The sequence below is a fragment of the Tiliqua scincoides genome, unplaced genomic scaffold (genome assembly GCF_035046505.1).
Source record: "Tiliqua scincoides isolate rTilSci1 unplaced genomic scaffold, rTilSci1.hap2 HAP2_SCAFFOLD_128, whole genome shotgun sequence".
Classification (NCBI taxonomy): Eukaryota; Metazoa; Chordata; class Lepidosauria; order Squamata; family Scincidae; genus Tiliqua; species Tiliqua scincoides.
Window position 1 is genome coordinate 945 of NW_027101380.1, and position 16,102 is coordinate 17,046.

General features: G+C 44.8%; 1 pseudogene; it reads right to left on the reverse strand.

Moving 5' to 3' along the window:
* Window positions 1-10,145: 10,145 nt before the first annotated feature.
* LOC136635905 (5S ribosomal RNA) lies at window positions 10,146-10,265 on the reverse strand (annotated as a pseudogene).
* Between the last annotated feature and the right edge of the window lie 5,837 nt (window positions 10,266-16,102).

Sequence of the window (16,102 nt, forward strand, 5' to 3'; positions counted from 1 at the left end):
CTCTTTTCCGCCTGATCCTATCCTCTGAGTTGAGCTGCAAAGCCCAACATGGAGGTTTTCTCATCTGCACGAACAAAATATCCAGTGCAGACATGAGAAGTCCCATTGCGGGGCCTGTGGCTTTCCTTGGGGGAAGGAGACGCAGAGACCTCTGGCTACTTCCTGGCTCCCGTGGAATACAGTGTTCACTCATTCATACCTTGCTGCATTTACTTAAGAAATTGTTACACATATTTGCAAAAAAACAACAACATGCATGCACCTAGAGTATTCAAAACATGAAAGACAAGATTGAATGACTGATAGGACATAAGAACATAAGAACATAAGAACAGCCACACTGGATCAGGCCATAGGCCCATCTAGTCCAGCTTCCTGTATCTCACAGCGGCCCACCAAATGCCCCAGGGAGCACACCAGATAACAAGAGACCTCATCCTGGTGCTCTCCCCTACATCTGGCATTCTGACTTAACCCATTCCTAAAATCAGGAGGTTGCGCATACACATCATGGCTTGTACCCCATAATGGATTTTTCCTCCAGAAACTCGTCCAATCCCCTTTTAAAGGCATCTAGGCTAGATGCCATCACCACATCCTGTGGCAAGGAGTTCCACAGACCGACCACGCGCTGAGTAAAGAAATTTTTTCTTTTGTCTGTCCTAACCCGCCCAACACTCAATTTGAGTGGATGTCCCCTGGTTCTGGTATTATGTGAGAGTGTAAAGAGCATCTCCCTATCCACTCTGTCCATCCCCTGCATAATTTTGTATGTCTCAATCATGTCCCCCCTCAAGCGTCTCTTTTCTAGGCTGAAGAGGCCCAAACGCCGTAGCCTTTCCTCATAAGGAAGGTGCCCCAGCCCCGTAATCATCTTAGTCGCTCTCTTTTGCACCTTTTCCATTTCCACTATGTCTTTTTTGAGATGCGGCGACCAGAACTGGACACAATACTCCAGGTGTGGCCTTACCATCGATTTGTACAACGGCATTATAATACTAGCCGTTTTGTTCTCAATACCCTTCCTAATGATCCCAAGCATAGAATTGGCCTTCTTCACTGCCACCACACATTGGGTCGACACTTTCATCGACCTGTCCACCACCACCCCAAGATCTCTCTCCTGATCTGTCACAGACAGCTCAGAACCCATCAGCCTATATCTAAAGTTTTGATTTTTTGCCCCAATGTGCATGACTTTACACTTACTGACATTGAAGCGCATCTGCCATTTTGCTGCCCATTCTGCCAGTCTGGAGAGATCCTTCTGGAGCTTCTCACAATCACTTCTGGTCTTTACCACTCGGAAAAGTTTGGTGTCGTCTGCAAACTTAGCCACTTCACTGCTCAACCCTGTCTCCAGGTCATTTATGAAGAGGTTGAAAAGCACCGGTCCCAGGACAGATCCTTGAGGCACACCGCTTTTCACCTCTCTCCATTGTGAAAATTGCCCATTGACACCCACTCTCTGCTTCCTGGCCTCCAACCAGTTCTCAATCCACGAGAGGACCTGTCCTCTAATTCCCTGACTGTGGAGTTTTTTCAGTAGCCTTTGGTGAGGGACCGTGTCAAACGCCTTCTGAAAGTCCAGATATATAATGTCCACGGGTTCTCCCGCATCCACATGCCTGTTGACCTTTTCAAAGAATTCTATAAGGTTCGTGAGGCAAGACTTACCCTTACAGAAGCCATGCTGACTCTCCCTCAGCAAGGCCTGTTCGTCTATGTGTTTTGAGATCCTATCTTTGATGAGGCATTCCACCATCTTACCCGGTATGGATGTTAGGCTGACCGGCCTATAGTTTCCCGGGTCCCCCCTCTTTCCCTTTTTAAAAATAGGCGTGACATTTGCTATCCTCCAATCTTCTGGCACTGTGGCCGTTTTGAGGGACAAGTTGCATACCTTAGTCAAGAGATCTGCAACTTCATTCTTCAATTCCTTAATAACCCTTGGGTGTATGCCATCAGGGCCCGGTGACTTATTGATCTTTAATTTATCAATGAGGTCTGAAACATCTTCTCTTTTAACCTCTATCTGACTTAACTCCTCGGTTAGGAGGGGCCGTTCGGGTAGCGGTATCTGCCCGAGGTCTTCTGCCGTGAAGACAGATGCAAAGAACTCATTTAATTTCTCTGCCATCTCTAAGTCTCCTTTTATCTCCCCTTTCCCTCCCTCACCATCCAGAGGGCCAACCGCTTCTCTGGCGGGTTTCCTGCTTCTAACATATTTGAAGAAGCTTTTATTATTCCCCTTAATGTTGCTGGCCATGCGTTCCTCATAGTCTCGCTTGGCCTCCCCTATCACCTTCTTACATTTCTTTTGCCACAGTTTATGTTCCTTTTTATTCTCTTCATTAGGGCAAGACTTCCATTTACGGAAGGAAGCTTCCTTGCCCTTCACAGCCTCTCTAACTTGGCTGGTTAGCCATGCGGGCACCCTCCTGGATTTAGTGGAACCCTTCTTTCTTTGCGGTATACACCTCTGCTGGGCCTCTATTACTGTTGTTTTAAGCAGCCGCCATGCATTCTGGAGAGACTGGACTCTTTTTACCCTCCCTTTCAACCTCCTTCTAACCAGCCTCCTCATTTGAGGGAAGTTCGCCCGTCGGAAGTCAAGGGTTTTTGTTAGAGATTTGCCTGGTATTCTTCCCCCAACGTGCACGTCAAAACGGATCGCAGCATGATCACTGTTCCCCAATGGCTCAGTAACGTTTACATCTCTAACCAGGTCCTGCGTACCGCACAAAATTAAATCCAGAGTCACCTGTCCTCTGGTGGGCTCCGTGACTAACTGATCTAAGCCACAGTCATTCAGCACGTCAAGAAATCCGGTTTCCTTATCGTGACCAGAACACAAATTGACCCAGTCAATATGAGGATAATTGAAGTCCCCCATGATTACAACCCTGTCCTTCCTTGTCACCTCCCTGATCTGTTTCCTCATTTCAAGGTCCCCATCAGATTTCTGGTCTGGAGGACGATAGCACGCCCCCAGTATTACATCGCTGCACAAGCCTGGTAATTTAACCCACAGAGATTCTACGGTGGAGTCGGACCCACCTTCAATCTCTACTTTGCTGGATTCTATCCCTTCCTTAACATAAAGGGCCACCCCACCTCCAACACGCCCCTGCCTGTCCCTCCTGTAGAGTTTATAGCCCGGGATTGCGGTATCCCACTGATTCTCCGCATTCCACCAGGTTTCCGTTATGCCCACTATGTCAATATTTTCCCTTGTCACCAGACATTCCAGTTCTCCCACCTTTGCTCGTAGACTTCGGGCATTCGCATAAAAGCATTTATACACGGAATGCCCTAGGATGGGCTGCTTATTCACTCCTTTGTCCCCACATCCTCTCATCGTGCCAAATCGTCTATCACATCCCATCACCCTACCTTTCCCAATTTCTTCTCCTACCCTGCCTTTGTCTTGTTGTTCTCTAACCTCCCCATCCTCATCCCATAGGGATGAGGAGTCCCGAACCGGATGCCCCTCGGCTCCTGTCGGCCTTCCCCCAGGGATCAGTTTAAAAGCTGCTCTGCCACCTTTTTAATGTTATGCGCCAGCAGTCTGGTTCCATTCTGGTTCAAATGGAGCCCGTCCCTCTTGTACAGGCCCCGCTTGTCCCAAAACGTTCCCCAGTGCCTAACGAATCTAAACCCCTCCTCCCTACACCACCGTCTCATCCACGCATTGAGACCCCTGATCTCCGCCTGCCTAGCTGGCCCTGCGCGTGGAACAGGTAGCACTTCAGAGAACGCTACCTTTGAGGTCCTGGCTTTCAGCTTCCTGCCTAAAAGCCTAAATTTGGCCTCCAGGACCTCCCAGCTACACTTGCCCACATCGTTGGTGCCGACATGCACCACAGCCGCTACCTCTCCCCCAGCACTGTCTACCAGCCTGTCTAGACGAGAAGTGATGTCCGCAACCTTCGCACCAGGCAGGCAAGTCACCATGCGGTCCTCACATCCGTCGCAAACCCCCCTCTCTATGTTTCTAATAATCGAATCCCCCACTACAAGAAGCCCCCGACCCCCCTCCCGCCGAGGAGTATCCCGAGTGCGCTCGGATACGGGCCCATCCCCTGGAGAAGGGATCCCCCCTAGGGGATTGTTTCCCTCCTCTCCAGGATGACGTCCTCCAGTCCCGAGACTTCCCACCCGGGCAGCCGAGGAGCTGCACGCCTGAGGTTGGGACGAAGCCTGATCGTCCCCAGAAGTCTCCCCACGGTCCTCCTCTGGCTGCCTGCGCTTCTCCAGGTCGGCCACCAAGGCTTCAAGGGAGCGGACGCGTTCCCTGAGACCCTGGAGCTCCTTGCACCAAGGACACACCCATGACTTATGCCCCAGAGGCATATAATCATACATGTGGCACTCGATGCAGAACACTGGATAGCCCCCACCCTGCTGCTGGCTGTCTGACTGCATAGCTTTTTTTTTGTTGTTGTTGTTTTATTTAGGGGTCCTTTTAAAAACCGTACACTGGATAGCAGCCCTTTTCTCTAGGGAAGAGGAAGGGCAGTGTATGGGGCCCTGGCCTCCTCGCCCTGCTGCTGAACTCGCCCAGATGCTAAACTCTTGTGCCTTACCTGGCACTTAGTTCCCAGAGGCACTTGGTGTCCCAGAGGCCACACGCGTCTGCAGAGAGCCTCATGCGATGGCCTGCCTAGCTTTATACTCCTGGCTGGCTCCTCCCCCCTCCTTCCTTCCTGATTGAAAGGGGGCTGGTCTTCCCAGGTGAGTTTACAAAAGCTCAGGAAGGCAAATGGCTGCTGATGGGCGTGACCTACTCTGCAGGCTCCTGAACGGACTGCTTGGATTAGCCTAATGGGGCTCTTAATGGGTTGGGAATTGGCCCTTCCCCTCCTAGTTCTGTTCTCTTAGGCTGGACTGTTTTTGTAACCTCAAGCTAGTTTTTATTTGGGTTTGTTTAAAGCAGAGGTAAAGTTCAGCAAAGCCTCGGCAGATCTGACCAACACTAGCCAACAGCTAAGAGGGAATGAGACTATCCCTCCCATCCCTGCAACAAATATTTTCCGAGTGAGGGTCAATCCAGATTGGACTACAGTGACATTAAAGATTTAAACTCCTCATCATGTTTCCAATGCACATCAGCTTCTTAGTCAACTGCTGTTTACATTGAACACATCCACACACTCTCCCGAAGGTCTCAATAACGCAATAAACACAGTTCCGTCATTACCTCCCATGATTGCATGGTGTGAAGTTTCCATTTGGAAGTCTCTACCGATGTTCTTGGCCTGGATGAATGAATGGCATGTAATGTATGTGCCAAGGCATAGACTGCATTGTAGATAGTGTAGCTTTTGTCAGACATGTCCATTTCAAACACAGTCTCAGGAAGAGTCTCTAACTTTTTTCCCTCTGTACAGAGTGGTACGGGCATGGCAGATTTTTCATTCCAACAGCCAAACAAAGCAATCCAGAAACTTTTCATGAACAAACCCTTTCCATGCTGGGAAGGGTTAAAAGTCTGGAGAAACTTTTGAAATCCTGGCACCATATTTTTGTGGATTGCTATGGACAAGGAGCCATGGAAGGATTTGAAATCTGCATCCCCAGTAATTATTGTTGAAATGAAGTCCCAACGGGTTGTTGTGATCCAAACTTTCTTCAAGGGTGACCTCTTATATGGTTTATAGACATTCATAATCATTTGTAAACCATTCATGGACTGTGCATCCCCATATACAACAATCACATTGGTTTTTGTTTTAGTAAGAACTATTGGAATGTCACATTTGAAACCCATGGTGGATATGCTACCAGATGGGTGATAAAATAATGGGGTCTTTCTTGTGAAGTCAACACAGATGCCATTCAAACTGAGCAGTGATTTCAAATGGTGTTCAAACGCCTCTCCACTACCATCGTCTGAAATGATGAGTCCAATCCATGTCCACTGAAAATATTGTAAGATCCTCACTATCCCTTCGCTCTGTGAATCTTCATTTGGGGCCACTTGGTACAAAAAAGGGAACTGAGTTTTGTCTCCCAATCTTTGCTGAAGTGAGCCATAGCTGAGCTGAAGATGGGGGGGGGGGGGAGAAGAGGTAGAACTTTTGTGATCTATTCCATCATCATCATTGATGAGAACATTGGTCAAAGCTCCCCTGCTGTGGATTCAATACTGTGAAACCCTTCCCCTGGAAAGGTGAGTAGATCTCCCCCTTTGCTGAGCTTTAAACTTAAAACTTTTGTCTTGAGCAAAACAGAACAGGTCTTTGTTTCAGTGACTGTTACCATGAATGGTTTAACTTATACAGGTCCAGCCTTCTTATACATGGATTTTTTATACACAGTTTTGACTCAACACGAATGGCCCCTGCAAATGAGAAGGAATGTGCTGATCCCAGGAGAAGGGGAAAAATGCACCCCTTTAAAATCACCGTTTAAAAAACTGCTTTTTACTGTTGCATAGAGACAGTCATACAAGTGATTACAGGTAGAACCTAAGTATCCACAGATTTTTCTGTGTCAAAGCTGATGAGAAGGGCCCTTTAAATTAAAGTACAACAGTCGTTTAATAATGCCAGAGAGGGCAGCAGGCTGACAATCCATCAATCATTCTCTGCAGGCTTCACTCCTCCCTTCCCCCTTGAAAGTAGGCTCAATGGCAACTTTATCACCTTCTCCATTCTTTCTTTCCCCCTTGCTGGGGCTCCTGGTGAAGGGAGGGGTTGCTGCCTCCTAGTGAAGCCTGGAGAGAGACTGATGGCCTCTGTGTGCATTACAAAGGTCATCAAGTCTGTTTTTAAATCACCAGAGCAAAGAAAGTTAGTTTTTTAAATTGATTGGCTATAGTGCGTTTTTTGCCATCCATGTGAGTTCTTGGAACGGAACCCTCGTGAATAGTGAGACCCAACCTGTATTTGGCTTAAGTGTCTAACTGTTGATGGTTTAACGGTTCTCACTTACATTTTCTGTGTGTGCTTCTGATATTAATTTTACCGCGGTAAACCATTTCAGTCAGGAATGAATATAAAATATAGAGTCCAAATTGATTGACAGAAAGATAAGAAATTGTAGAAGTATAAGTACTCACACATCCATATATATATATTAGTATATATGTACTGATCTAGACTATAACAATGAACCGTGTATATATACCTGGTTCATTATTATAGTCTAGATCAGTAGTTCCCAAACTTGTTAGCATCAGGACCCACTTTTTAAAATGACACTTTTATCAGGAACCACTTAGGTTTATGAGACTAAAAAAAAAATTAAAATTAAACAATACTTTTATAATTTACTTACAAGTAATATTTTATTTGTTTATTTATTTTCAAAAACTTGATCTATTTCTCATAATGACTTTAATGAATTTTGTTCTTCCTTTCCCACATTTCTCCCAAGAAATCATCATCATCATCATCATCATCATCATCATCTTCTGAGTTTTTTGGAATTCTTTATTAGGGGGCATCAACTAAGCCATTTGACTCCCTATAGTTACACAACCTTGCAAACTGCCGAACCTCAGCTCCTTGCAAACTGCAGGAGCTGAGCTATTTGCAGGACAATTAGCAGCTATCGGAATTTTGAATAGTCTCAGAGCTTGAGGCAATAGTTATCTGATCATGCCTGCATTTGTATTTCTATATCTGTATCATATATTTTTATTTCTATTGGAGGCTCTTCGCAACCCATCAAAAATCAGTTTGGGAACCACTGGTCTAGATTTGCCTGACCATGCAACTGCACTGGAGTGCCAGGATTTAATATGGGACCAATACACAGAATGGAACCAATAAGTCAAGTGACACCCTCAGGGGGATGACAACAGTAGTGACCAAAATCACTAAAATCGCTATTTGTAGGAATAATACCAACATGTTAGATACCATTCAATGTGTGATTTACAGCAGAATGCAATGAAAAAGAAAAAATCCACATTGGAATATCTCTGTTCTATCAAAAGGTATAGTTAAAAACCCAGTGGGGGTGTGGCAATAGTACATCACCATGTGCCCCACCTTGCCCACTGCATGGAAAAAGGTCCATCATGGGGGTGACTTGCTGGCCTCCCACATCAGGTAACGTAAATTCTAGTGATGCCACTGAGAACGTGGAAGATCTGCCAAAAGAGTGTTGCATTCCTGACACCCTTTTGTGTGTGATTTTTGTGTGTGTTCAAGTGTGATGCATCAAATAGAACAAGCATGTTGCCTGATAAATTGGTGCTGCGTGCCTCTCATTCCTACCTGTGCAAGCTTGTAGAGATTGAGCATGGTGGATTGTTGGATAGCCGTTTCAGAACTGAGTCCTCCAATGACTGCTGAAATCTTGGGTTGTTTACCACATTTGAAATTGGGGAAGCTGTCTTCTTTTCCAGACAAAAGGGACAGAAGGTTATCATAGTGTAATCTTGCTTGAAAGGCAGTGTCATAGATGTGGAAGCCCAGGGTGACATTAGGTAGGAGATTGGGATCTCGGTTGATTTCCTCAACGGCAAATAACAATGCCAAGGTATGCTGGTAATTTCTTGTCTCTAACCTATGTGGAAGTGAAATATCTTAAATTGCCTTTTTGTCACAGAATCATATGGTTGGAAGGGATCCACAAGGTCTTCTAGTCCAACCCTCTGCCTGTAGCAGGAGATCCTCCTAGAGTATGCCCAGCAGGTACCTGCCGAGCATTTGCTTGGAGATCTTCAGAAGAGCACCCACCACCTCCCTCGGCAATCTCTTCCCCTGCTGAACTGCTCTGACCATCAATAACTTTTTTTTCCTGACATCCAGCCTGATTCTCCTCTCTTGCAGTTTGTACCCACTGGATTTTTTTCAACTATCAGAGGCAGCTGAGAACAAATTTGTTCCTTCTTCCATATGACAGCTCTTCAGGTATTTGAAGAGCACTATCACATCCCCCCTCAGGCTTCTCTTCTCCAGGCCAAACATACTAAGTTCTCAACCTTTCCTCATAGGGAGAGATCTTTGAAAAAGGTGTTGAGTATTTTACTCAGAAGTAAGCCCATTGGGTTCAGTAAGAATTAGGGCCCAGTCCTATCCAACTTTCCAGCACTGATGCAACCCCAAAGAAAGAAATATTCCCTCACCTTGAGAAGGCCTCCATGACTGTCTCCCAACCACAGGATGCAGTGCATGCTCCACTTGCTTTGGCTGCATCAGCACTGGAAAGTTGGATTGGATTGGGCCCATAGGCTATAATCCTATCATACTCACTGGAAACAAGCGCCTCTACTCATAGGACTTGTTTTCCAGCCCTCTGATCATCCTCATCACTCTCTACTGCACCCGCACCAGTTTGGCTGCATCTTTTTTAAGGTGGTGCTTACCTGAGTATGTTCTTACTCTCTGCTGCTTGGCAACGCAAAATGCCCAGTTCTAGCAGAGTAGCCCAGTTGTTCCCAAAGTGTGAATCGGGACCAACTGGTGGATCGCGACCTGATTTTTGGTGGGTGCCCAAAGGGTGATGGAAAGATCATATAAGTAATTGCCTCAAGCCCTGAGGCTTTTCAAAAATCAGATACTGTAGCTGCTAATTACCTGCAAAGAGCTCAGCTCCTGCAAACAAGTGACAATATAGGGAGATGAATGTTTGAGGGGTTTTTTCTGGTTATTATAAATAAATAAATATTATTTCTTTCCAGATCTCCTTTTCTAAAAAGTTTGGTAAACCTAGGTGGGCACCAATAGAGTGTAATTTTAAAAAGTGCATCTTGATGCTAAAAAGTTTGGGAACCACTGGAGTAGCCGGTTTAAAACTTGATGAAACATGATAAACATCAATCAAGCTGAAGTCACCATCACCATCCGGAAGAGAAAGGTGTTATATCACACTCTCTTCCTCAAGTACACCATGTTCCATTCTACACATTTCCCAATAGCACTGCAGGGGAAAAAAATGATCCTATTCACAAAAATTTTTCTATGTAGAGATCTGCAAACTTGTGTGTGCAGTCAGCTCTAAAAGCCACCCATGACTGTGCATTTTATTTAAGTGTTTCCAATCCTCTGCTGTAAAAACTGCAAGGGCATGTTTTGGGAATGGTGTGGGGTAAACTTAAGACACTCTCCTAGACCCTGAAATTTTGCCACTTGTGCTGTCTCTACCCTTCTGGTTGGCAACCTTCAGTCTCGAAAGACTATGGTATAAGCCTACAGCACCCAGTATTCCCAGGCAGTCTCCCATCCAAGTACTAACCAGGCCTGACCCTGCTTAGCTTCCAAGATCAGATGAGTTTGGGCATGTGCAGGGTAACAGTTGCTCTACCCTTCTCACAATCTGAAAAGCTGCATTTCATTCAAATAACATAAAAACTTACGAGTATGTATGTTTAATCGCATTACGGGGTTGGTTCTTGAAGGACTCTTCAGCATATGCAATCATACAGACAGATGAAACAGCACCAATTAGATAGTTCCCTGGCTTCAAATAATTATATGCAGATCTATGAGCTGTCGCTATGCAGAGACCCTTTGAGGATGCACGGATAAATTGAGGCAGGAATAGAAAAAAGAGCAGGTAGAGCATTTTAAGTCACTGCAATTAAATGCAAATTTTGGTCACTGTAATCTAAAAGGTTTACATATACATTTATGTTTATAACCAGCCACTGCAATAGTTGATAAGGCATAAAATATATGTTAGACATAACAGTGTAGATACACTTGATGATTCTAGGCTAGGTATATGAAAACCCTGCAATGTATACATATATAAGTGATGTCATGGCTTATGAAATATCATCGAGTCCCACAAATGATGGATTTTTTTTATTGTGCCAGACACCTTTGAAAATCCTTGGAGGTGGGAGGATACATGGAGAAAATTCAAACACATAATTATTAATTACAGAACAGATAATTATCTCTCCCACTCTGTCTTTCTGAGATTCTCTGTTTTGTACAACACCTGCAGAAAAGTGTTGTGTAGCAATGTTTTTAGAGCACTTTCTATCTCTTAGTGCAGTAAACTAAACTCTTTAGCACTGGGACCCACTTTTTAGAATGATAATCTGTCGGGACTCACTGGATGTGATGTCATTAACCTGAAAGTGATGTCATGGCAGGAAGTGACATCATCAAGCAGGAAATTCAACACCCCCATGTGCTGAAATCTAATGAATTCAGAAAATTAAAAGTTTGCAATAAGTTTAAAAAATTATTTAAAATAACTCACCTAACCTACCCAAGCAGTTGCTGATCTGTTTAAAATTCCCCAGACATCCCAAAGGCTGCAGTCCTATCCATAGTTACCTGGGCATAAGCCCCATTGACTATAATTGTTAAAAGCATATGCAGGCATGCCCCTTTACCTGTGGGGATAAATGCCTCGTGGATAACTGAAACCGTGGGTACGAGTGAATGCCCATCCCCACAGTCCAGGTGGAGCTCAGGGTGCTGGTTCTAATTTTTAGGGCCCTCCATGATTTGGGTCCAGGCTATCTGAATGACTGCCTCCTTCCATACATTCCAGGCAGGTCACCTGAGGGGGCTCCGCTACAAGTGCTACCTCTGTCCAAAGTGACAGGGGTGGCAGCTCAGGGTCAATCCTTCTCTGTAGTGGCACTGCAATTATGAAATTCCCTTCCAAGGGAATTGAGAACTACTCTCTCCCTCATAGCTTTTCACTGAGGGCTCTAAACGTACCTGTTTCATCTGGAATTTGGTTGCTGAGTAAGATATTGGCCCTCTGCACTTCTGAAATACTGCTGTGACTTGACTACCTCCCTGGACTTATTTGTTCCCCCAATGCCTAAATGATATGTGCTAGGTCTTGCTTTGTTTTTATGTTTTACTGTTTAATGTTAAAATTAATGTTTTAAATGCTTTTTACCCATTAAGGCAGCTAGCGTGCCTGTATGGGCACGCTAGCAATGATTGCCAGGCTGATCCCCCCTATCAGCTGGCAGCAGGGCTTTGCTGCCAGCTGATTGGCTGGCTGGCATTGGGGGTGGGACGACTGAGCCTGATCTAGCGGGCAGGCGCTAGACCTGGCTCAGTTACGTTCCTGGAAGCGACCGGGCAGGTCGCTTTTCTGGGAGCGGAGAGAGGCTCAAGTTGGAGAGAGGCTGCCCCACGACGGGGCTTGAGGCGCTGGCACAGCACAACTGTGGCTTTCAAGGCCACCCAGCCACAACCACAGCACAACTTCTGTGCTGATTTTGGCCAGCACAGAAGAAACAGCCACAGAGAAGATGAGACCAAAGGTGGTTTGCCGGAGAAGGCAGGTGACTTTGCTGGGCCGTCCAATGAAGAGCAAGGAGCAGAGGAAGCAGAGCAAGAGGGAGAGGAGGAGAACGTAAGTGACATCTCTGTTGTTTGCCTTGACGACTGGAGTGTCTTGATGCTTAACAAAGATGGTCAATATCAATGCTGTGATGAGAGAGAAAGAAAGGGAACTGGAAGCTGAAACAATTCCTAATGGTTCTTTATAGGAGAGGAAATGGATAACTTTGGGAAAGCATTGATCCCGTCCTTGGTTGCTATACTGATCATCGGGACATTTGTTACAATGATCCCCATCTAGAAAACAAAATGGAAATAGAAATTCCACAATTATGAATTATACAGCAGTGCCAAAGGTATTTATAACCTTAATGAAATTGCAGTGTTGTAACAGTAATTTTGCAGGCAAAATAGGAAGAAAAAGAGACAATTATTGATTCATGTTTGAATGCTGAGGATTTTTCCTTTCCAATATTGCTCATGATCATTTTCAGGATTTGTTTGTGCTAGCAGTGCTGAATTGTAACTGTTTGCCCAAGAGTTGCCTTTACTGGGGAATGTACCCTGGGGGCAACTGGATTCTGCATGGAACCACTGTTTTTTAAGCCCAGACTCCCAAACGTGCTTCTTCAAGGAGTTGATCGGAAGTCAGATTTGTTCTCTTTTCCCAACAAAAGGTGTATCTGAATGATTTTGACAGTTAAAAGAGTCAAACACATTGGACTGGGTAAAATCATAGAAGATAAAAAAGATAAATTCTGAATGCAATTTGATGATTTAGGTTATTTATGTTACAAATATTGCATTGTAAATTTACTATTCTGTGGTTTTACACTTTTTAAGAGATGTAATTTATTAGCATAACTGTCTTAAATCTGGCCAATCACTAAAGGCAGTGGTTTCTAATCTGTGCGCCCCTGTGCCAAGGGGTGCCATGAGGTCGCTTCTCCCCAACTCACTAGGCCTAGATTGTGCAAGAGGTCTTGTGTTTGCATGAAAATAGTGTGAGAGCTCATAAGATCTCATGCTGTTCTCATGAAATTTTGCATGATGATGTCACTGCGACAGGGCAAAGGGTGCCACAGAATTGGTAAGTTTGGGAATTTCTGGCTAAAGAGATTAAGCCAGTGTTTCTCAAACTATGGGTTGGGACCCACTAGGTGTGTCATAAGTCAATTTCATTTCAGGCATTTCAATGTGTGTTTTATTTTTAATATGTTAGATTTGCTGCTACCACGGTTTGTGACTACATTTGGGGAAATGTTACAGATCTGTATTTTTAACAGGCTGCTATGTATATGCTTTTAACAATGACAGTCAATGGGATTTACTCATTGTGGATAGGATTGCAGTCTGAGTGGATAGGATTGCAGTCTGAGAAGTTTGGGGAATGCTTTTAAACAGATCAGCAACTGATTGGGAGGGTTAGGAGGGTTCTTCATTTTAAATAAATGTTTATTGTAAATTTTTAATTTTCTTAACTAATTTGATTTGATTTTGTCATAAGAGGGTGCTAAAAACATTTCCTGCTTGATGACATCACTTCTGGTGGGTCCTAAGAGATCATTCTACAAAGTGGGTCCAGGGGCTAAAAACGTTTGAGAACCATTGGATTAAGTAATACCCATATTGCCCACCTGTCTGGTTAGAAATCGTCCCTTCTGGACATGGAGCGCAATCGTAGCAGCAGATGGGATCCCCCTCTCGAACTCTCCTGCTGTATCCAGCGTGGCAGCTGTCAGAGCAGACAGAAATGGGCACAGTCTGAACAAAAATAGAATTATGAAGGGTTAGTATAACTGGTTATTTTTTTTTTGTGCAGCTGGCTAGAGCTGCTGTGGTGCAGATTATCTGCACTGTATAACCCCATTATTTTTACCTTTTCCTCAGATAAGCCCTTTATTTTTATGAATGGGTTGAGCTTCCCCAATTTATTTATTCATTTATTTCAATGTAGTGGGGGTCCTGGAGGAGGTCAGGGGGGCAAAAGCCCTGTACCTGTGGGGTTTGCGGGGGCTGCGCCACTGCACCTGCCATGCCACTGCAGCTGCCTCTGCTCACCCTCCAGAGGACCATGTGTGTTCACAAGGTCATACCCGGCGGCAGACTCTTGGTTCTCATTAAAATAGACCTCATCCCCAGCACTGTTGTTAAACCTGATAGTTCTCAAAACATGGTGAAGCTGGAATACGAGAAAATATGTCAAAGTAACCAGATGCTCGTATTTTTTCTCTCCATACATCTATTAGAGCTCTTGCAATATTATGTGCCAATGAATGTATTATCTCGCTACCAGCTAGCCTAAACTCTTTATTACCTACAGGAATAAGTAGGGCTGCTCTGGTGCAGTGGCTAGACTATTTCTAGAGTTTATCTAGAGCAGGGGTGGGCAAACCCCGACCCAGGGGCCATTTGTGGCCCTTGGGCTCCCCAAATCTGACCCGCAGGGTGTCCACAGTCTCCAATGAGCCCTGTCGGAGACTGTGGGAGCCCACGCTGGCCCGCTACTGCTGGTCGGACCTCCAGATGCAAGCTGCGGGTCAAGTTAGAGCAAGGCTTTTTATAGTATCCATGTGTTTTCTGCTTTTCCCTGGGTGTTATTTAAAAAAATAAAAAACCCCATTGCCTCTGAACAACTTATGTCTCCATGTGTTCCTGGCTTGGTCTGGATGTTTTCACTGTGCAAGAGGTGCATGTGTCAAACAGTTCATAGTTCTCATGTCGTTCTACATGCCTGTATTACACTTCTCATGTGTATTATAAATAAACTCAGTAAAATTCATTCATGCAGAATGAATGTCAGAGAGACAATGTGGTCCTCCTGCCAAAATGTTTATCCGCCCCTGCTGTACACAATAAATATAACATAATATACAGTATATTTGACACTATGGGTTATAGAAAAAATCACTGAGAATCACTATGTTGGAGGACATGTATAGCACCTAATCTGACCGGTTCATGCAAATAATTCAACCATAGCTTACTTTCCATGGCTGCACCTCTTGCAAATCCAGGCGTTCTCTTTTTCTCACCTTTCTGTATCTGGCACTAGATGAGTACATTTTAGCTAAAGCACGTGCCACCACTTGAATGGCATTGTAGGTACTATAGCTCTAGCCAGACATGCTCAATTCAAACACAGCACTTGGGAGCAACTCCAACAGCTTTTCTCCTCCGCACTTTCTCTCATTATCCAAGTCAGAATAATAAGTTCTGCACTGAAAGACTTTCCTATAAAACTCCCACATGAAACCATTAATAGTGGTACGCCCAGGATTCAAAGTCCGAAGAAAATCTCGGAACCCTGGCACATCCTTGGTGTGGCTTGTGAAAGACAAAGCACCATGGAAGGGTCGCAGAAACCAGAGGCCTTGAGAATCCACTGCAGTGAAATCCCACTGGACAGTCATGATCCAGACTTTCCCTATAAGAGCCATTTGTCCAGCTTTGTGACTGATATCCATCCATATAGTTAAAGCCATGAGGACGCGGGAATCTCCATATACAACCACAACACTGGCCTCACTCTTATAGAAAGTACTGTTTAGTGTTTCAATTTGCTTCCATATGTTTTCTTGAATGTCTGATATCGTTGTCATTGTCCTTTCAGTGAAAGCAACACAAAGGTCATGCTCAGTGAGCAATGCCGTAAGAGTCTGCACAAACCTTTCTCCATTGTCATCATCTGGGGCAATCAGGCCAATCCACTTCCATGTGAAATGCTGGAGTAAGTGGACGATTCCTTGATATTGGGAGGCTTCGCTTGAGACCATGCCGTAAAAGAAAGGGAACTGGGATTTACCACTCAGCCCTGGATCAAATGAGCCATAACTGAGCTAGAGGGAAACAAATGGCAGGAAAGGCTGTTAGCGCCAATC